Source organism: Bos indicus, chromosome 8, assembly GCF_029378745.1.
Source record: "Bos indicus isolate NIAB-ARS_2022 breed Sahiwal x Tharparkar chromosome 8, NIAB-ARS_B.indTharparkar_mat_pri_1.0, whole genome shotgun sequence".
Taxonomy (NCBI): Eukaryota; Metazoa; Chordata; class Mammalia; order Artiodactyla; family Bovidae; genus Bos; species Bos indicus.
The window spans coordinates 13,607,245-13,630,181 of NC_091767.1; the positions used below are offsets into that span (position 1 = coordinate 13,607,245).

At 37.8% G+C, this 22,937-nt stretch overlaps 1 pseudogene; it reads right to left on the minus strand.

Annotated features, from left to right (window-relative positions):
- Positions 1–7,088: 7,088 nt before the first annotated feature.
- Positions 7,089–7,661, minus strand: LOC109562443 (ras-related protein Rab-22A pseudogene; annotated as a pseudogene).
- Between the last annotated feature and the right edge of the window lie 15,276 nt (positions 7,662–22,937).

A 22,937-nucleotide genomic window follows, 5' to 3' on the forward strand; every position in this document is an offset into this window, starting at 1 on the left:
AACTCAGTATTTTGGCAATGAGTCTAATAATTGTTTTTACATGCTTGAAAACAATGGATATATTTTCTACTTTAAATTGGATATAATTAACTTTATTGTAATAAAACTTTCAGGGGGCTACAGTCTCTATATTTTGTGAATTTATACACAATATCAAATCATAGTTTCCATATAAAAGTCTCTTTGTTTTATCATAACTAATATGTTTCTTCTAGATCTTCTTGGGACAAAGTCTATAATATGATTTTGTTGTTCAGTTGTTAAGTTATATCTGACTCTTTACAAGCCCATGGACTGCAGCATGCCTTATTTTGCAGTGATATCTGCCGAATTAATTATAAACTCTCAAGAGAGCAAGAATTCATAAGTCATATAAGCATGAATCCACCTTTAACCACTAGGCCTTTATATTTATTCCTTGTGATATCATTTCTCAACTGTACTAATAGGGCAGAGGTTTTGTTTAGAGTTGTTAGTTCTGAAGTCACATTACCTAGGTTCAGACTCAATATTTATGTGTACAAATTGTAGAACATTAAAAATATAGTATATATATATTTCTTTCTGGGCTTTGTTTTCATTTTCTGTATGAGGGGAAAATAGTACTGACACCATTGAAATAATATTTAAGGTGCTAAGATTAATATCAGCACATAGTGAAGAGTCAATTATATACTGTGTGTGTATAAATGTAGTATGTTTGTATAGAATTAACTATGAACATAATGCTCAGAAGAGAGTAAATGTTCAGTGAATGATAGCGCTTATCTTTACTGTTACCGTTACTGCTTTGTATGTATGCGTGAGCAGTCACTTCAGTTGTGTCCAACTCTTTGCAACCCATGGACTGTAGCTTGCCACTTTATATTCATACAACAAAACTACTTTTACTAGAAAATACCTAAAGATTTCTTTAAAACTTTCAGAAGTATTCAGCAAATATTACTTAAGCCCCTACTATGAGCCAAGGATAGGAGACATACAAGGGTCACTCTTCTCTTTCCCTTCCTGGTGTTGTGGGATTTTGCTTTACTATGTGTAAGAAACAGACAGATTCAGTGTGTAAGAAACAGGGGAATGGCATGATAAAGACTCCTCTGTCCATGGGATTTTCCCAGCAAGAATACTGGAGTGGGTGGCCATGCCCTCCTCCAGGGGATCCTCTTTACCTAGGCATCAAACCTGCATCTCCTGTCTCACATTTATTAAACTCCCATAAATTAATACTGTGTTGAAATCACTAACTCTTATTGTGAGGTTAATAGCATGTTCTTAATCATCTTGGGGCTGCAAACGGAAATGCGTACAGTACCATTTCCCCAGCTACTTTGTGTACAAAGAATCACATAAGATGCTTATTAAAATTTAGAGTCTACCGTTATTCTCAGTATATTGAACCAGAATCTCTAGAGGATGAGCTGGGGATTTGTATTTTTAGTCCAGAGTCTTGATGATTTTCTGATCTGGCAGTTTGGGGAAAACTGTAACCAAGGTGACGTAAGTGGGTGGAGCATGGTGAATAAGGTATGTGAGGAAATGAGGGAATACCTTGGTTGTAGGATCTAGGACCAGCTGCCTTCAAGATTTCCAGATAAACTACAAATATGGATTGTTATATTAAATATTCTGATTTTTACATATTGACAAATTACTTGTTGTCTTTCTGTTATTACCATTCAGGACAAACCAAACTTTTTAACATATTTCTGCTGTAAAAAAAAAAAAAATATATATATATATATATATTTACTATCTCTCAAAATACTGTGAAAGATAGAAATGGGTGAGAGAAGCTCTGGTCCCATCTGCTATCTTTATTAATTTCATGTAATTCCCCTCCACACTGCTGTCTGTCTGTTTCCTATGCACAGTCAAGCAAAATCCCACAACACCAGGAAGGGAAAGAGAAGAGTGACCCTTGTATGTCTCCTATCCTTTGCTCATAGTAGGGGCTTAAGTAATATTTGCTGAATACTTCTGAAAGTTGTGAAAAAATCTTTAGGTATTTTCTAGTAAAAGTAGTTTTGTTGTATGAATATAGAATGATTATATTGTTTGAGTGTAAAAAGTGACTTGGGTGTTGTTTAGTTGCTAAGTCATGTCCTACTTTTTTGTGACCCCATGGTCTGTGCCTGCCAGGTTCCTCTGTCCATGGGATTTCCCAGACAAGAATACTAGAGTGAGTTGCCATTTCCTTCTCCAGAAGGTCTTCCCAACCCAGGGATTAACCTGTGTCTCTTGTTTTGGAACCAGAGAAGCCTTGTAAATTGAATTTTCTGGGTGTAAAAGGGAGGGCTACATGTGTGGGGGCCTGCAGATAAGATAATGACTTCTTGCTAGTAGAAGAAAGTTTAAATATATGTATGTATGTAACTTCTTTGTTTTTTTCCTCACTTTCCTCCCCTAAAATACATTATTATAACCAGATGCAAAAATTACATATACCTGCATAAGCAGAAGGTAGTTTATAAGCTTCAAGAGGCAGAAATCATGTCAATCTTTGTTTTCATCATATCCCTAGTGTCTAACAAAGCAAGATTACCTTCTTGAATATTTAAATAGGATAAGGAATAAATGAATAAATGCGTTAACTGGGTAAAGCACTTCTCATATGTGTTCACATGGTACAATCATGTCAATTTGATTAAACATATATAGAATCCTTTCTCTGACAGTTACCTGTATGTTCTATAGTGATAGTTTGACCATATGCTGGACTTATTACAGACCATATGCAAATTCATATAATAGCTCTTCTTATAAAAACACATTCACAAACATATTTCTATTGAAGTGGAACTCATCCTTTACATCTTGGTTAGCACGGCTTCTATGAGGTTCAAACATTTGGCTCATAAGATGCAACTGCTCTGTTGAGAAAAGAAAAAAATACTGATTCTGTATAATCTAAGGAAAGAGATAGAACAAGTACTGTTCTAGTAAATTCAGAGGAGTTTAAGGAATATATATGAGAATAGAGTAGAGGGGGCCTTGTTTAAATAGGTTCAACGATGCCTTCTGGGTGAAAACACCAGTCCTGCTTCTTGGTAAGACACTGAGAGTGAAAAGTTAAAATGAAAACCTTATATTTTCAGTGCTTTTACTCAGCAACCCGATTTCACTATTAATACTGTGTTTCCACCTTTTTAAATCTAAAATTATATATATATATATATATCTTTGAAACTCAGTCTAGTTCCCCAAATGGTCTTTCATTATTATAATAGACTATTATTTTCAGGTACAGATTTGTTTCCATTTTCCCTTTATAGATATAAATTCACTATTACAGAGTTTTTCATGGTTCTGAAATATTTCTAGAGCCATCATATATGATAAATGACTTGTTTCATCCTACAAGACATGGGACAGAAAATATTAACCTTGCCAAACTGGAGACTGATTTAATATTTTAGGCTATTTCCACATGATCTCCTTTCAGTGCTATTATGTATATAAAATTGCTTTGTAAGTATTCTGATATTTTCATTGGTTCCTACTATGTCACTGTAATAATGATAATACTGTCTAAATCACAGATATTAAATGTTTTGAGAGTTTTTATTCTTAAGGAAGTAACAGAAGGCCATGCATTTGAACTACAAAATTGAGCACAATATAAAGTGAATATATTAGATTTGCTAAGGGAAACATTAAAAGGCAATGGCTATAAAGTGAGAAACATGACCATTTCATTCTACTGAAACCAACGAATAAACAGATGATTTTCAAATAAAACTATATAGTAGTATAATAGAACTTCCCATAGAACCCTCAAACATGTACATATATCAAAATAAGTTTAAGGAGCAGCATTAATGTGGGAAAGAAAGGAAAGCAGAGACAGAGGAAATACAGTTTGTGAAACACAACCAGTTAGGGATTGCAGAAATACATTCAGGCCATCATTTGGGGTTTTATCTGTCTCCTTACTCACTGTTCTCACAGTCTTTTACATCTTGAACCCATATGATTCACAGCAACAACTAAGCACCTTGGAAATTTCCCAGGCTTAGTAGAATACTATCTTCAGTTCAGTTCAGTCGCTCAGTCGTGTCTGACTCTCTGCGACCCCATGAATTGCAGCACACCAGGCCTCCCTGTCCATCACCAACTCCCGGAGTTCACTCAGACTCATGTCCATCGAGTCAGTGATGCCATCCAACCATCTCATCCTCTGTCATCCCCTTCTCCTCCTGCCCCCAATCTCTCCCAGCATCAGGGTTTTTTCCAATGAGTCAACTCTTCCCATGAGGTGGCCAAAGTACTGGAGTTTCACTCCATTTAGCATTTAGCATCACTCCTTGCAAAGAAATCCCAGGGCTGATCTCCTTCAGAATGGACTGGTTGGATCTCCTTGAGTGCCTTTAAAAGTACTCATTAAATATCACATTAGCTTAAACTGAAACTGTAGAATTTTCTATATTTCAACAAATACTTAAAATAGCAAAACAGCTTTTTTTTTTTAATTTTGGAAATATGATTTCACTTTGTTTTTGTAAATGTGTAGAAACTAAAATTAGAAGACGTATTTTGATCAGGTTTTTTTTTTTTTTTTTTTTTTTCATCTTTGTACTTCGTGGTTTGGCTTTTCTACAGCTAAGATGATGGGACTGAATGCTATCTGGACTTCACATCCTGCCACTTACCATTGACTTAGTCACTTAAATTTTCTGAGGCTCCATTTTCTCAGATATAAAAGGAGATTAATAATGTATTTCTGATAAGACTGGTATAAAAATAAAATTATTTTTTCCAGTGGATCAAAGACATACAAGACTTGAAACCATAAAACCCCTAGAAGAAAGCATAGGGAAAAACTTGAAATTAGTTCTTAACACTGATTTTTCTGGGTATGATACCATAAGCACAACAGCAAGAGCAAAAATTAATAAATGAGACTACATGAAATTAAAAATCTGTACAACCACAGAAACAATCAACAAAATGAAAAGGTAACCTAAGGAAGGGATAAGACATTTTCAAATCATATATCTAATGCATTAGTATCCATATATATATATGTGTGTGTGTATATATATATATATATATATATATATAAAATCCAACACAATGGAAGAAAAAAAATCTATTTAAAAAATGGACAGAGGAACTGAATATATTTTTTTTTTTCCAAAAAAGTCAAGCAAATAACCAATAGCACTTGAAAGGCTATCACCTTTATGGAACATAGTATGGAGTTTCCTCAAAAAAAATTAAAAATAGATTTAGCGTGTGATCCAAAAATCCCACTTCAGGCCATATATCTAAAGGAAATTAAATCACTATCTTAGAAAGATATATGCACTCCCATGCTTATTGCATTATTATTCACAACAGTCAAGATATAGAAACAACCTAAGTATTTACCAAGGATAAGTGGATAAACAAGATGTAGAATTGGCGTACAAATGGATTATTCAGGCATGATAAAGAAGGAAATCTTGTCATTTGGACAAGATAGATGGACCTTGAGGGCATTATGACAAGTGAAATAAGTTACAGAAAGATAAATACTATTTGATCTCACTCCTACGTGGAATATAAAAAACCAAAGATTGCTATATGTGGTAATTATGTTTTCACTAAATCAGATATTTCATTATGGTATAATTTTTTTTTCCTTTTGTATTAGCATGATGCCAGATCATAAAGGAAATACATTCACCAGTATTACCTTGTTTTATTTTATAAGAATTTTGTGCCATGCATTTGAATGTATGGCCATCTTATTTAAAAGTAGTTAATAATTATGATAGTTTTAAAAAAATGTTCCCCCTTTTAATACCAAAATATATTGTTAAATATGCAGATCTTCTCTACCTTTTAGTTACTGTAATCTTTTAAGTGAGACAAAACATAATGTTAAAGATATGTTATGTACTAGTGGCTCAGACAGTAAAGCGTCTGCCTGCAATGCGGGAGACCCGGGTTCGATTGCTGGGAAGATCCCCTGGAGGAGGAAATGGCAATCCACTGCAGCACTCTTGCATGGAAAATCCCATGGACAGAGGAGCCTGATAGACTACAGTCCATGGGGTCGCAAAGAGTCGGACATGACTGAGTGACTTCACTTCCATTTTCACTTTCCATCCAGTTAGTTATTTTATCCTGTCAGATATATGAAATCATTGGTTGTGATATTAATGAGTTTCAGAGTGGAAGGAATTCTTTTTTCTTTGTTAATGAAGCATAGAATTTATTAATGTATTTACATAATTTATTATCTGTAAGCTGTGGTCTCATAAATATATGACTACAACTTTACATGTGCTAAGCAACAGATACCTGTCTCCCCCACCAAGGCAGCTCTGTCAAATTAAAAATGGACAGCATTTACCCCACTTTCTAGGCTTCTTCTTTTCTCTTTGGAAAACAGGGCTAGTCAGTTTAAACTGAATCTGCAATTCAACATGTTCCACGCAGCCTCTCTACCACCACCATCTTGATTGTCAGAGCTTACTTAAAAAGGTGCCAGTGACGTGCCTGGGGATACCTGTGCGACAGGGTCCTGGGCTGCTGTGCCCAATGGAGATTGTGTCAGAGACAGCGTGGGTGGGTGCCTCTCCATCAGCCTCAGAAACAACCCACCTCAGCTTCAGACAGTCTTAACTGCCATCCCTCCAGGGTGGTAACTGCACACATTCTAAATGTTATCACTCCCTCTAGCAGTGGCAATGGTCAATGGGAAGACAAGGGAAGGAATGTATCCACAAGGACTTTTTTTCCCCTCAAGAACCATGAAAGTGCTAACTTCTCCTTTACAAATGTGACATAGAATCTTGACTACAAAGCTACTCAATGATCTCATCCTACCATTCACACAACTGTACATTCCTTCTCAGCAACATCAGGAGCCAACGATGCAGTCCCTGGGTACACAGAGATCCTTTACAGGACGGAAGTCCACAGACTGACCTGTTACTGCTGCAGTCTCTGAAGAGGAGACGGAACCAGTTAATTCCTGTGAATCCCAGTTGCCCAAAAACGATCCAAGACTGGCAGGCGACCCCTGGAGGGGGTCCCAGCCCTCCTGAGGCCTGTCAGGACCAGCTACTTCATCTGGGAGCCCCAGGGTCAAGGCCCAGTCAGCTGCAGCTCCGCCTAGGCTCCAAAGGCTCTGTAAAGTTTGAAGCCCTTTCCGCCAGAAGGCGGCTGGCATCAGTGGATGGAATTCTTTGACTAATTTATATAAAGAGTCCGTTTATGTTTATCTTGTTCTTCGCTCTGGTCCATAAAAGGACTGCATGGATGTAGTTGGCGTAGTCTTGGCATCTCTCTCCATGACCTCTCTTACCTCGATAAGATCAACTTATTTCCTGCAATGACAACTACAATGTTGGGTGGGCCATGCTGCTGAAGCTCTTTTACCTACTTCTTTAATGTTGAAAATCTTTCGTTATGTCATAAATAATTATAGCTGCGGCCGAGCCTTGGTAGTACATTGGCGCTAAGGCAGGAAATCGTTCTCATCCAACTGTATCCCAGATGAAGGATTTATGTAGCTCATTTTGGTACTGGACAGTCTTGGTCATAAAAGATGGTCCTATTGTTGGGTTGATGTTTGGATCAAACCTGTCTTCCACGAACCACTACACAATGTTTGATTTACCTACATCTGTATCCTCCAGCAGACACACTTTGAGCTACTTCAGCACCATGGCCTGGGAACCAGGGGTGCACGCCCGCTGCCATTCCTAAATTGAGAGAAAGGCTGGGCCCAGCACGAGCATTCCCTGGCGCCACCACCGCAAAGTGTAACCCCGGCTGCAGGGCACGCAGAGGCCACTGCCTCCCGTTTGCTGGACCTTGGCCCGGCCCTTCTGTTCTCAGCAGCTTGAACAGGTTCCCGGGCGCCACCACTGCCACCATCTTGGGACAGCGGACAGTCAACTGCAGAGTGAAAGGAATTCTTAAGAGACATTTAGTCCATTTTGACACCTATGTAGATAAAAGAACACTTCCTCAAACAAGACACTGATTTCCTCCTAAGAGAAAGAGAAATGGTGGTAAGGCATGTAACCAACTTTGTTCTCATTACTGTTTGGGATTCGTGTATAAAGCTACAAGTTCCTTAGAGTTTCTGAGGAGAAGGCAATGGCGCCCCACTCCAGTACTCTTGCCTGGAAAATCCCATGGACGGAGCAGCCTTGTAGGCTGCAGTCTATGGGGTCACTAGGAGTCAGACACGACTGAACGACTTCACTTTCACTTTCCATTTTTCATGCATTGGAGAAGGAAATGGCAACCCACTCCAGTGTTCTTGCCTGGAGAATCTCATGGACAGAGAAGCCTAGTAGGCTGCAGTCCACAGAGTCGCACAGAGTTGGACATGACTGAAGTGACTTAGTAGTAGTAGTAGTAGTAGTAGTAGTAGTAGTAGAGTTTCTGAGTCAATAGGATTGTGGGTAAGATCCAGGAATCTACAGTTTTAAAAGAAACTCAGGCAAATAAATGAATCAATGCAGCTACTATATCTTAAAAGACAACAAAGCAGACCATAGAGAAGGCAGAAGTCTAAAAATATTTTTGAGTATGGCCATCTTTTATTCTCAGTTCAGGTCAGTTACTCAGTCATGTCCAACTCTGTATGATCCCATGGGCTGTAGCGTGGCAGGCCTCCTTGTCACTCACCAACTCCCAGATTTCACTCAAACTCATGTCCATACAGTCTGTGATGCCAGCCAACCATTTCATCCTCTGCTGTCCCCTTCTCCTCCTGCCTTCCATGTTTTACAGCATCAGGGTCTCTTCAAATGGGTCAGTTCTTCGCATCCAGTGGACAGTGTATTGGAGTTTCAGCTTCAACATCAGTCCTTCCAATGAATATTCAGGACTGATCTCCTTTAGGATGGATTGGTTGGATATCCTTGTAGTCCAAGGGACTCTCAAGAGTCTTTTCCAAAACCACAGTTCAAAAACATTAATTTTTTGGTGCTCAGTTTTCTTAATAGTCCAACTCCCACATCCATACATGACTACTGGAAAAACCATAGCCTTAACTAGATGGACATTTGTTGGCAAAGTAATGTGTCTCTGTTTTTCAATATGCTGTCTAGGTTGGTCGTATTTTTCCTTCCAAGGAGTAAGCGTCTTTTAATTTCATGGCTGCAATCATCATCTGCAGTGATTTTCAAGCCCTCCAAAATAAAGTCTGACACTGTTTCTACTGTTTCCCCATCTATTTGCCATGAAGTAATGAGACCAGATGCCATGATCTTAGTTTTCTAAATGTTGAGCTTTAAGCCAACTTATTTCACTCTCCTGTTTCACTTTTATCAAGAGACTTTTTAGTTCTTCTTCACTTTCTGCCATAAGGGTGGTGTCATCTGCATATCTGAGGTTATTTATTTCTCCCAGCAATCTTGATTCCAGCTTGTGCTTCTTCCAGCTCAGCATTTCTCCTGATGTACTCTGCATATAAATTAAATAAGCAGGATGACAATATACAGCCTTGACATACTCCTTTCCCTAATTGGAAACAGTCTGTTTTCCCATGTCTATTTCTAACTCTTGATTCCTGAACTGCATACAGATTTCTCAGGAGGGAGGTCAGGTGGTCTGGTATTCCCATCTCTTTAAGAATTTTCCATGGTTTGTTGTGGTCCACACAGTCAAAGCCTTTGGGCATAGTCAATATAGCATAAGTAGATATTTTTCTGGAACTCTTTTGCCTTTTAGACAATGCAACAGATGTTGGCAATCTGATTTCTGGTTCCTCTGCCTTTTCTAAAACCAGCTTGAACATCTGGAAGTTTATGGTTCACGTATTGTTGAAGCCTGACTTGGAGAATTTTGAGCATTACTTGACTAGCATGTGGGATGAGTGTAATTGTGCAGCAGTTTAAGCATTGTTTAGCATTGCCTTTCTTTGGGATTGGAATGAAAATGGACCTTTCCTGGTCCTGTGGCCATGATTGAGTTTTCCAAATTTACTGACATATTGAGTGAAGCACTGTCACAGAATCATCTTTTAGGATTTGAAATAGCTCAACTGGAATTCCATTACCTCCACTAGCTTTGTTCTTATTGATGCTTCCTAAGGCCCAGTTGACTTCACATTCCAGGATGTCTGGTTCTAGGTCAGTGATCACACCATTGTGATTATCTGGGTCATGAAGATCGTTTTTGTACAGTTCTTCTGTGTATTCTTGCCATCTCTTCTTAGTATCTTCTGCTTCTGTTAGTTCCATACCATTTCTGTCCTTTATTGACCCCATCATTGCATGAAATGTTCCCTTGGTATCTCTAATTTTCTTGAAGAGATCTCTAGTCTTTCCCATTCTATTGTTTTCATCTATTTCTTTTCATTGATCACTGACGAAGGCTTTCTTATCTCTCCTAACTATTCTTTGGAACTCTACATTCAGATGCTTTTATCTTTCCTTTTCTCCTTTGCTTTTGGCTTTTCTTCTTTTCATAGCTATTTGTAAGGCCTCCTCAGACAGCCATTTTGCTTTTTTGCATTTCTTTTTCTTGGGGATGGTCTTGATCCCTTTCTACTGTACAATGTCACAAACCTCCTTCCATAGTTCATCAGGCACTCTGTCTATCAGATCTAATCTCTTGATTCTATTTGTCACTTCTACTGTGTAATCGTAAGGGATTTGATTTAGGTCATACATGAATGGTCTAGTGGTTTTCCCCACTTTCTTGAATTTAAGTCTGAATTTGGCAGTAAGGATTTCATGATCTGAGCCACATTCATCTCCCGGTCTTGTTTTTGTTGACTGTATAGAGCTTCTCCATCTTTGGCTGCAAAGAATATAATCAATCTGATTTTGATATTGACCATCTGGTGATATCCATGTGTAGTCTTCTCTTGAGTTGTTGGAAGAGGGTGTTTGCTATAATCAGTGTGTTCTCTTGGCAAAACTATTAGCCTTTGCTCTGTTTCATTCCGTACTCCAAGGCCAAATTTGCCTGTACTCCAGGTGTTTCTTGACTTCCTACTTTTGCATTCCAGACCCCTATAATGAAAAGGACATCTTTTTTGGGTGTTAGTTCTAAAAGGTCTTGCATGTCTTCATAGAACCGTTCAACTTCAGCTTCTTCATCATTACTGGTCCGGGCATAGACTTGGATTACCATGATATTGAATGTTTTGCCTTGGAAGTGAACAGAGATTATTCTGTCATTTATGAGATTGCATCCAAGTACTGCATTTCGGACTCTTTCATTGATATGATGGCTACTCCATTTCTTCTAAGGATTCTTGCCCACAGTAGTAGATATAATGATCATCTGAGTTAAATTCACCCATTCCAATCCATTTTAGTTCACTGATTCCCTAAATGTCAATGTTAATTCTTGCCATCTCCTGTTTGACCACTTCCAATTTGCCTTGATTCATGGACCTAACATTCCAGGTTCCTATGCAATATTGTTCTTTACTGTATTGGATTTTGGTTCCATCACCAGTCACATCCACAACTGTGTGTTGTTTTTGCCTTGGTTCTGTCTCTTCATTCTTTCTGGAGTTCTTTCTCCACTGATTTCCAGTAGCATATTGGGCACCTGCCGACCTGGGGAGTTCATCTTTCAGTGTCCTATCTTTTTGCCTTTTCATACTGTTCATGGGGTTCTCAAGGCAAGAATACGGAAGTGATTTGCCATTCCCTTCTCCAGTGGACCACATTTTGTCAGAATTCTCCACCATGACCCGTCCATCTTGGATAGCCCTATGTGGTGGGGGTGGGGGTGGCTATCCCTTGGGCAGAGGAATCTTTTATTCTAGTGAAATATAATCCAGAACGTCAGAACTTAAAACAGGTAAACCAGAACAACTCTAGGAAATTGAGGATACAGGGCAAGGCCATGCTCACAGATGCCTCTTTCTCCCCCTCACTGAGATGTCTTTTGGAAACCTGGTTTGAGAATGGAGAAGACTCTTGAGAGACCCTTGGACTGCAAGGCGATCCAACCAGTCAGTCCTAAAGGAAATCAGTCCTGAATATTCATTGGAAGGACTGTTGCTGAAACAGAAACTGCAATACTTTGGCCACATGATGTGAAGAACTGACTCATTGAAAAAGACTGATGCTAGGAAAGATTGAAGGCAGGAAGAGAAGGGGACAACAGAGGATGAGATGGTTGGATGGCATCACTGACTCAATGGACATGAGTTTGAGTAAGCTCCAGGAGTAGGTGATGGACAGGGAAGCCTGGTGTACTGCATGCAGTCCATGGGACTGCAAAGAGTTGGACACAACTGATCGACTGAACTGAACTGAACCTGTCATTATAAAACAGTTTTTCTGTTGTCCAGTAGTCTATATTCTTTTGTATTATTTTAAAAGCACTGGACAATAACCCAGTGTACGAGACAGCAAAAGAGACACTGATGTATAGAACAGTCTTATGGACTCTGTGGGAGAGGGAGAGGGTGGGAAGATTTGGGAGAATGGTATTGAAACATGTAAAATGTCATGTAAGAAACGAGTTGCCAGTCCAGGTTCGATGCACGATACTGGATGCTTGGGGCTGGTGCACTGGGACAACCCAGAGGGATGGTATGGGGAGGGAGGAGGGAGGAGGGTTCAGGATAGGGAACACATGTATACCTGTGGTGGATTCATTTTGATATTTGGCAAAACTAGTACAATTATGTAAAGTTTAAAAATAAAATCAATCAATGCAAAAAAAAGAAAAAAAGAAAAGCACTGGACATAGATGGGTGAAGAGAGGTAATTGGCTAGTCCATCATAAGTCCAGCTCTCACCATCAAGGATGTTGCTTATTACCTCCTAATTCTGTAACATTGAAAACAACTGCATTTACAGTTAAAATGAATTATGAATATTTTTGCATCTAAGAGAAAAGTATGGCTAATCAGTCCATTGGCTGTAATGTTGTTATGCCAGTAACAGAAGTATCATAAATACTAATTTACTATTTACGAGATATTTACTCATTAATTTTATTTGTTCTAGATGTTTGCTGACTGACTTTCTCCTCTCATAGTCTATTCTTCACATAATGCCCATGTGAACATCTGATATACTCAACCACTATTCTATTCCATTCTATTCTATCTTGTCACATCATATCATATAATATTGTCACTGTATTTAAATTTTCTTTTCTGAAACATTCTTAGGAAATCCTGTAACCATCAGTTCCTATAAAAAGGAAGAAAATTAGAATATACTTAACCACTGTCAGACTGTAATCTACTGTTTTCTTCATCTGCAATAAATTAGATTTTCTTGGGAAGTAAAAGTCTAGTGGCTAGCAGTGACAAAAGTCATGCTCAACATGGGAGCACAGGAGAGGAATTCAGTGGCCACTTTTCTGTATTTCCTATACTAATATCCACTTCCCATGTTCGTATGCAATATGCAAGTTCCCAGACCTGAACACCCCTACTGGTATGTCTTCCTCCTCAGAGCACCTCAGTTGCCCAAGTCCTTATTATTTTTTTTAAACATTCTAGAGATAAAACACAATAGGAAAATATATTTAGAATAATTTAAATTAAATATTTAACATTTATTCATTATATGACTGTAGTTAAAAGAAACCCCCAAAAAGAAAAATCTGTGCTATTATAGGAAATATATATAGGTTTTTTTTTTTTAATTGGAAGCTGAACTAAATCTATTCAAGGCCCATAATATGAAAGAGATTTTTTAAACTGATTTTTCCAGTGGACTCTAAAGGAATTCTATGCCATTTCTTCAGTGGTAGTCTCAATTTGAAATAGCATGGGTATTTAAAACAATTATGTCTCCAAATCTCTAATGGCCACAGAACAAAGCTTAGTGTCAGTCTTTCAAATAATAGTTTACTAGCATTGCAAGTGTTCCTGCCAAAAGAAAGCAAACCAAATTAACAAAACAATTGGCCAAAATTACTATTACCAAATTAACAAGGTCCCAAATGAACAAACACAATCATAGATTTCATTGCATTTCCATAAAATTTGCTAATACTACATTTAATAAAATACTTCAGTTTTCTGGAGAGAAAACTTGAAATCTTTGAGTTCATTAGAGCTATAAGAAATCCAAAAGAATGAACCCATAAACATAAGCAGTCTCCTTATAGCTATTTCTAATATCCTTTCCATCTTAGTTACCTGTTACTTTGGACCCTTTTTGTAGTAAGATAAGAAAAATCCTCAGAGCAGAAAAGGAGCAGACTGTGTTCAGAATGTTTAAGAAATTAGCACTCTTTATCTAACTGAATCATTGCATTGTTTAATATGATTGCACATTCTTTTACTTCAAGTTATGGATTTAGTGGGGTTTAGAAAATCCATACTCTGAGTAAGGTGGCTTCTCCTCTAGAACACTTCCTAATACCATACACAAAAATAAACTCAAAATGGGCTAAAGAATGGCCTAAATGTAAGGCCAGAAACTATCAAGCTCTTTGAGGAAAACATAGGCAGTATATTCTTTACATAAACCACAGCAGGATCCTCTTTGACCCACCTCATAGAGCAATGGAAATAAAACAAAAAATAAACAAATGGAACTTAAACAAATGTTCTTCTGCACATCAAAGGAAACAATAAGCAAAATACAACCAACAGAATGGGAGAAAATAATTGCAAATGAAACAACTGACAGGATTAATCTCCAGAATATAAAAGCAGCTCATGCAGCTCAACATCAAAAAAATAAACAGCCCAATTAAAAAATGGGTAGAAGACCTAAACAGAAATTTTTCCATAAAGAAACCATAGAGATGGCTAATAAACACATGAAAAGATGCTCAGCATTGCTCATTATTCAGTTCAGTTCAATCACTTGGTTGTGTCCAACTCTTTGAGACCCCATGTACTGCAGCACGCCAGGCCTCCCTGTCCATCACCAGCTCCCAGAGTTTACTCAAACTCATACCCATTGAGTCAGTTATGCCATCCAACCATCTCATCCTCTGTTTTCCCCTTCTCTTTCTGCCTTCAATCCTTCCCAGCATCAGGGTCCTTTCCAATAAGTTAGTTCTTTAAATCAGGTGGCCAAAGTATTGGAGCTTCAACATCAGTCCTTCCAGTGAATATTCAGGACTGATTTCCTTTAGGATGGACTGGTTGGATCTCCTTGCAGTCCAAAGGACTCTCAAGAGTCTTCTCCAACACCACAGTTCAAAAGCATCAATTCTTTGGCACTCAGTTTTCTTTGTAGTACAGCTCTCATATTCATACATGACTATTGAAAAAACCATAGCTTTAGACAGACCTTTGTTGGCAAAGTAATGTCTCTGCTTTTTAATATGCTGTCTAGGTTAATTATAGCTTTTCTTCCAAGAAGCAAGAACATTTTGATTTCATGGCTGCAGTCACTATCTGCAGTGATTTTGGAGCCCCCCAGTCTGTCACTGTTTCCACTGTTTCCATCTATTTGCCATGAAGTGATAGGATTGGTTGCCACAATCTTAGTTTTCTGAATGTTGAATTTTAAGCCAACATTTTCAGTCTCCTCTTTTACTTTCATCAAGAGGCCTTTTGGTTGGTTGTTGCTTTCTGCCATAAGGGTGGTGTCAGCTGCATATCTAAGGTTATTGATATTTCTCTCAGAAATTTTGATTCTGGCTTGTGTTTCATCCAGCCTAGTATTTCTCATGATGTACTCTTCATATAAGTTAAATAAACAGGGTGACATTATACAGCCTTGATATACTCCTTTCCCTAATTGGAACCAGTCTGTTGTTCCATGTCTGGTTCTAATTGTTGCCTCTTGACCTGCATACAGATTTCTCAGGAGGCAGGTCAGGTGGTCTGGTATCCCTATCTCTTGAAGAATTTTCCACGGTTTGTGGTAATCCACACAGTCAAAGACTTTGGCATAGTCAGTGAAGCAGAAATAGATGTTTTTCTGGAACTCACTTGCTTTTTTGATAACCCAATGGATGTTGGCAATTTGATCTCTGATTCCTGTGCCTTTTCTAAGTCCAGTTTGAACATCTGGAAGTCCATGGTTCATGTACTATTGAAGCCTGTTTTTGAGAATCTTGAGCCTTACTTTACTAGAGTGTGAGATGAGTGAAATCGTGCAGTGGTTTGAGCATTCTTTGGCATTGCCTTTCTTTGGGATTGAAATGAAAACTGACCTGCTCATTATTAGAGAAATGCAAGTCAAAACTACAATAAGGGCATTACCTCACACAAGTCAGAATGACCATCATTAAAAAACTACAAACAATAAGTACTGGGGGGGGATGTGGAGGAAAGGTAACACCTTTGCACTGCTGGTGAGAATGTAAGTTGATAGAACCCCTGTGGAAGACAGTGTGCAGATTCCTTTACAAATTAGGAATGGTCTTTAAAGCTAGGTGGTTTTAAAACCACTATGTATGTGTCCCACCTTCAGAAAACTGCCCTTCCCACTTTATCTGCCCCATATCTTTATAGCCTTCAGCTTTCCTATCTGCTTAAATCAATAGGGACTGATTCTATCAGGCCCTCAGTGATTCCCATCAAAAACTCCCCTGAGTACATTTGTCTCTGTTTGTAGTGCCCATATTTATAGTACCATCTTATCCCCCTGTTCTTTTATATATTCACACCATTCAAGCTATTATTATTGAGGTCACAATACTAATTACAATGGTTAATTATCAGTATCCATCTTATATGACATGCCAACAGAAGTGACCCTTGCTTCTTGCACACAATATTTAAAGTGACTTGCAGGTCACTGGGTACTTTTCATTACTTGGCATATCTCATGCCCTATCCATCCCCTCCTTTTGCTCACCTCTCACTATTCGTTGGGCTTCCCAGGTGGCACAGTGGTAAAGAATCCACCTGCCAATGCAGGAGACACAAGACCCACAATGCCTGGGTGGGGAAGATCCCCGAGAAAGAAATGGTGACCCACTCCGGTATTCTTGCCTGGAAAATCCCATGGACAGAGGAGCCTGGTGGGCTCAGTCCATGGGGTTGCAAAGAGTCAGACACGACTGAGTGACTAACACTTTCATTTTCACTGTTGGTTATTTGGGGTTTACTCCTTGGTCCTCTTTATCAAAATTTACTCACTTGATCTCCTCCTGTTTTATGGCTGTATCCTAATGATAAATCCTGTCTCCAGCCCAAGCCACCCTCCTCAATTCAGATAGTATGTGCCTTTGGACAGATTTATATCTGGTTGGTGAATAAAAATTTAAAACATGGCAGCATAACAGCGAACTTTAATTCCCTCACTCCACCTGACTGACTCTACCTAAAGCCTCCTGGAAGATGATGATAACTTCTTGGTGCTCAGTCCAAAAATCGTGAAATAATCCTTAATCCCTGCCCTTTCCCAGTATCTAAATTTTACTTCATCACAAAATGCTGTCAGTTTTCTCTTCAAGATTTTTAGAAAATATGACCACTTCTTAACACCTCAATTATTATCATTGTTTGTTTGTTTTTATTTAAAAACTTCCATAATTAAAATTGACAGAATATCTTTAATGACCATCTATGAGCCAAGAAAAATTTAAAAATCAAGCAGTATTATCTGTGGCACTTACAATGTGGTCAGTTTGACAAAGTTATTGGTAATTTGTGGAACATAACTAATATTATTATTTTGAATAATAGTTAAGTTATTCATTATTTTGTATTAACTTTATAATACAAGTGGAAATAGCTATTCATTATTTTTGTAAACCAGTATAATACGTATGTATAAGTTAGTCTAACTTTTTTTTCAAAAAATTTACCAATATAATTATAGTTATTTAGTCACTCAGTCCTGTCTGAGTCTTTGCAACCCCATGGACTGTAGCCCACAAAGCTCCTCTGTCCATGGCATTTTTGAGGCAAGAATGCTGAAGTAGGTTGTCATTTCCTTTTTCCAGGGGATCTTCCTGACCTAGGGATCAAATCCATGTCTATTACTAGTATATTACTTTTTTCCATTTGGTACTGTAAAATGTATTATTTTATTCAAAATATTTAATGGCATCATTATACATAATGTGGGATTCCCAAGAGGCTCAGAGGTAAAAAATTTGCCTGCCAGTGCAGGAGACACGAGTTGAAAAAAGAAACAAGCAGCCCTAGGTTTTATGCTGTGTGATACTATGCAACCTTGTAAACAAGCAGAGACTATCCTTATGAAGTTTAAACACCACAGAAAAAACAGCCATTAAACAGATATTTTAAATAAACATATAAATTGAATGTTTTCAGAAATACTATATTAGAATGATTCATAGTTCTAGGGTTAAATTGAGCTCCTGACCTATCTTTGATGAGAGTAGATGTAGGGATTGGATACCTTCATGTTGAAAATATGATCTAAAAAATATGAATGGATTTATGTGTGGGTGTGAATAGGGGCCAGTGAAGAGAGTATTCCCAACAGAGATAAGAACAAAGTTCATATGGAAGAAAAGATTAATAAGGAGGATTAGCTAAGGCATCAAATAAAGGCTGGAGTGTCTGAGAGGGCAAGTCATATAAAATGAGACTAGAAAGTCTGTAGGTACGCTATGAAGAACTAACTAGGACAGAATAATTACTTTCGTTTGTTTGCTTGCTTTGTTTCTTTTACCTAACAGCAATGGTAGCTTCCCTGGTGGCTCAGAGGTTAAAGCGTCTATCTACAATGCAGAGACCTGGTTCAATCCCTGGGTTGGGAAGATCCCCTGGAGAAGGAAATGATAACCCACTCCAATATTCTTCCCTGGAGAATCCCATGGACGGAGGAGCCTGGTAGGCTACAGCCCACAGGGTCTCAAAGAGTCCGACACGACTAAGCAACTTCACTTTCACTTTCACCTTAATGGTAGCTGTTGAAGAGTTCCTGTACTATAGAAGTTGAGGATAGCAGAAACAATTTGTATCTTGAAAAGAACAATATGTTTTTTTAACTTATATTTTTATTTTATATGTTTACTACAATAATAGCATATTGAAAAGCAGAAACATTACATTGCCTACAAAGGTCCGTCTAGTCAAGGCTATGGTTTTTCCAGTGGTCATGTATGGATATGAGAGTTGGACTGTGAAGAAGGCTGAGCACCGAAGAATTGATGCTTTTGAACTGTGGTGTTGGAGAAGACTCTTGTGAGTCCCTTGGACTGCAAGGAGATCCAACCAGTCCATTCTGAAGGAGATCAGCCCTGGGTGTTCTTTGGAAGGAATGATGCTAAAGCTGAATCTCTAGTACTTTGGCCACCTCATGTGAAGAGTTGACTCATTGGAAAAGACTCTGATGCTGGGAGGGATTGGGGGCAGGAGGAGAAGGGGATGACAGAGGATGAGATGGCTGGATGGCATCACTGACTCGATGGATGTGAGTCTGAGTGAACTCTGGGAGTTAGTGATGGACAGGGAGGCCTGGCATACTGCGATTCATGGGATCGCAAAGAGTTGGACATGACTGAGCAACTGAACTGAACTGAACTGAACTGAATGCCTTCAAAATTAAAATCTGTTGTGAGGACTGGCTCTACAATTTGTGGGGCAAGTACTAAACGGGAAAAGCAGAGCTCCTTGTTGAGATATTGTTAAGAACGTAAGACCGTGACTGCAGAGAGTGGTGGGCGTCCTTTCTCCAATGATCTTCTGTGAAACTATTTAGAATGTTTGTCTGCAAGTACAGCCTTCATTTCTCCCCTAGCCCCAGATAAACTTAAAATAGAGACTATGTAATTGACATGTATAGCTAGATGTTTTCCAGGCATGGGACAATAAATGTATCTATAGATAGACCTTAAATTTCCCCTTTAATATAGAGTTCTGTTGTGTGTTTTGTTGTTGGTTGGTTGATTGGTTGGTTGTTTCTGTGTCTTTTGGTTGACAGTATTATCATTTTCTCCTTTATTGAGCTAAGATCCTGAATAGCATCTCCAATTTTACCCTCATGCCCTTAATCCAAATAATCTAGAAGTCCTGCCAATTAAGATTTGACATAGATCTGCAACCTTCTTAACTTACATACAGATCTTTATCTCATCACAGTTACCTTCCTACTCTTTATTTTCTTACTCTAGTCTCAATTATCCCTTGTCTTCCTTCAAAAGAATATCAATATTTCCCCTCTAAGTCATTTGACATTATTTAGTTCTTGCCCAACTTAAAGATCTTTGATGCATCTCTACTATGTCTATAGAAAGAACAAATTATTTAGCAGAATATTCAGTTATCTTCATGCTGCTGCTGCTGCTAAGTCGCTTCAGTCATGTCCGACTCTGTGCGACCCCATAGACGGCAGCCCACCAGGCTCCCCCGTCCCTGGGATTCTCCAGACAAGAACACTGGAGTGGGTTGCCATTTCCTCCTCCAATGCATGAAAGTGAAAAGTGAAAGTGAAGTCGCTCAGTCGTGTCTGACTCTTGGTGACCCCATAGACTGCAGCTTACTGGCCCTAATTCATATTTTGTTCATATTAATACCCCTTGAATTTCCCTCTGCATCCACTCCTCCCTCCATAATACCATCCTTCACCAAAGATACTGTTGATATTTCCATCACCCTGTTTTTGGCTTTAATCTTTTCACCCATAGTATCCTTATCTCTTATTCTCTAGCTACTTAAATATCAAGAGCCAGCTCAACAGTTAACATATCTATGATACATTAATCCCTTCTGTTGTCTAGTCAGAAAGAGTAATTTCCTTTCCTTTATTCTAATTCTGTCGGAAGACAGTTCTCCATTGATTCCTCACTTTCCTGCATATCTTGTAAGCAGGCACACAGACTGTCTGTTTTGGATGTTTGTATAACACCAGCCCTGATAGACCAAGATAGTATTTTGTCTTTGAAACAAAGGGTAGGTATGCATAGTACACGTTATAAAAGATTCATGTTCCCTAAGCTCACGTTTCCTCTCCTCTAACACAACCTACCATGTGTACCACTGTCAGGTCACTTGACTGGTGTCACTCAGGGACAATGATGGCTAAGGGAATCAGTGCAAGATGGGTATTCTCACTTGTGATATTACTATGAGTGATGAACTGTATATTTGACCCAGAATTTTTGTTTCTTTTTCCAGCACTTAAAAAATTGTAGCAGGCTATATCGTATTATCTCAGAATTGGCTGTACAATATCAAATATTCACTTTTCTAAAGAACTAGCAGTAAGTACATTTATCCATTATCAGCTGTATACGTTATTGCCTTCTCATGTTTTCCTTATAGGGAACCCATCAAATTCAATTTTATTCAGCTTTTTAGTATTTTTTACTATATTTGGGAGACTACAGAGCAGGCCCCAAAACTCAATACATTTGTTGTGTAAATGAGTAAATAGCTTAACGGCAGTGTGATTATAATTCTCAAAGCAAACTCATTCAGTTCTTACATATGTATGGCTTTAAGTGTCTTTAGTGCACTGTTTAGTGGAAAGAAATGTATTAGTAGTAACCTATAGCTATAATGAACTTTCTTAGATTTCTTTAATAAAATATTTCTTGGCTACATAGTCTGTTCATAGTGTTCCTTCTGTTTCATTTGCCTTCCCTACCTTTAAAATTTCCATATATCTTTCATAACCTATCCTTAGTAAATTATTCCCAAATTATTCAATCACATGGAATCTCTGACCTGCCTTTGTTCACCTTACTCTTTGCGGTTCAGTTACATCGTTTTTTAGAGTTGACCTTGTTGTATATACTTTTCTTATCTCTCTCAGTAAATTGAGTTCTGACAACAAAAGTTATATCCAGTTGATCTTTGGATTGTCTATGTTGCCAAGCACAGTAAGTAATAGGAAATCAATAAATAACAATTTAATTAAATGGAGTATAGTATTACATACCGTCTCACTAACTGGCTTTCATTTCTTTTGCCACTTTATTCCTAATCTCTTCCCATTTACTTGTTTTCAATTCATTTGTTCCTGAGGTGAGTTAAAGCCAACTGAATTCTTTTCAGAAAATGATTTCTTACAGGCATATAGACATCTGGTATGCCACATTTATTGTATTTACAAACAACAAAAAAGGAAGTATAACAGTAGCATTTTAATATCTGTGAGAACAATGACATCCAACAGCTTTCAACCAGTTTGTATATAATATGCATATGGTTGAAAGGATGAAATTCAGAACTCAGTTTCCACAGATGGAAACACTGCCCTTGGAAAACAGCTAGAAGTAGACAGTTAAATATCTTTAGGGAAGTGGGAAAAAAATGAAAATAGCAACATTTATCAATTGAAATTCCTTCAGACAATCGTGCAGCATGTGAACACTTATGATAAAATATGATTATTTAAATGACAAGAATAATTGGTAACATTTTTAGTACTACCAAAGGCATGCCAGATAAGTCCTTACTAAAAATGAAATATTTTGATGTGGAAATTCCACTTATGTGTCCTTTTTTGTTCAATAAATATGTTGATGAACCTGAATTTTCCTGTTTTCTTATAACTGAGAGGCTGGTGTTTCAATATTTTGACTGATTAGAATGGCAGCTGTCAAATCAAGTGCAATTTTAGATTACATTTTTAGAAAGCAGTTACTGAAGACTTGTTTAGCATAAAGTACACATGATTTACAAATTAGTTTAGTATTCATCATTTCTTTTTATTTCTATTTATAAAAGCAACCAAACATTCCTAAACAACTCTAGGGAAACTTTTTCCCTACTTGGCATCCAATAGTTAAGGAAGTCTGGCAAACACAAAACAAAGCAAAAACTGGGAATGATTAAAAATATATATATATATCCATACCTAACCATCTGGGTCTGCCATCGAGGAAAGCTCTTAATTTATAGTCTCAGCAAATCTACTGTGTTTTAGCTGAGCATCATTGCAGGTAATTCTGTCATATTATGCACTTTTAGATATGCTGAGTGCCACTGTCTTTTATAAGGAAAGTTAGGAAAGAGCTTTCTCCACATTTGTGAACTCATAAATGAGAAAAAAAAAAACATCAAAAATTGGGGTAATTTTAAATAAACTATAAAGTGTCATAAAATAGCCCATTAAATCGAAAATGAATAACAATAATTAAATGGCTACCCACTCCAGTATTCT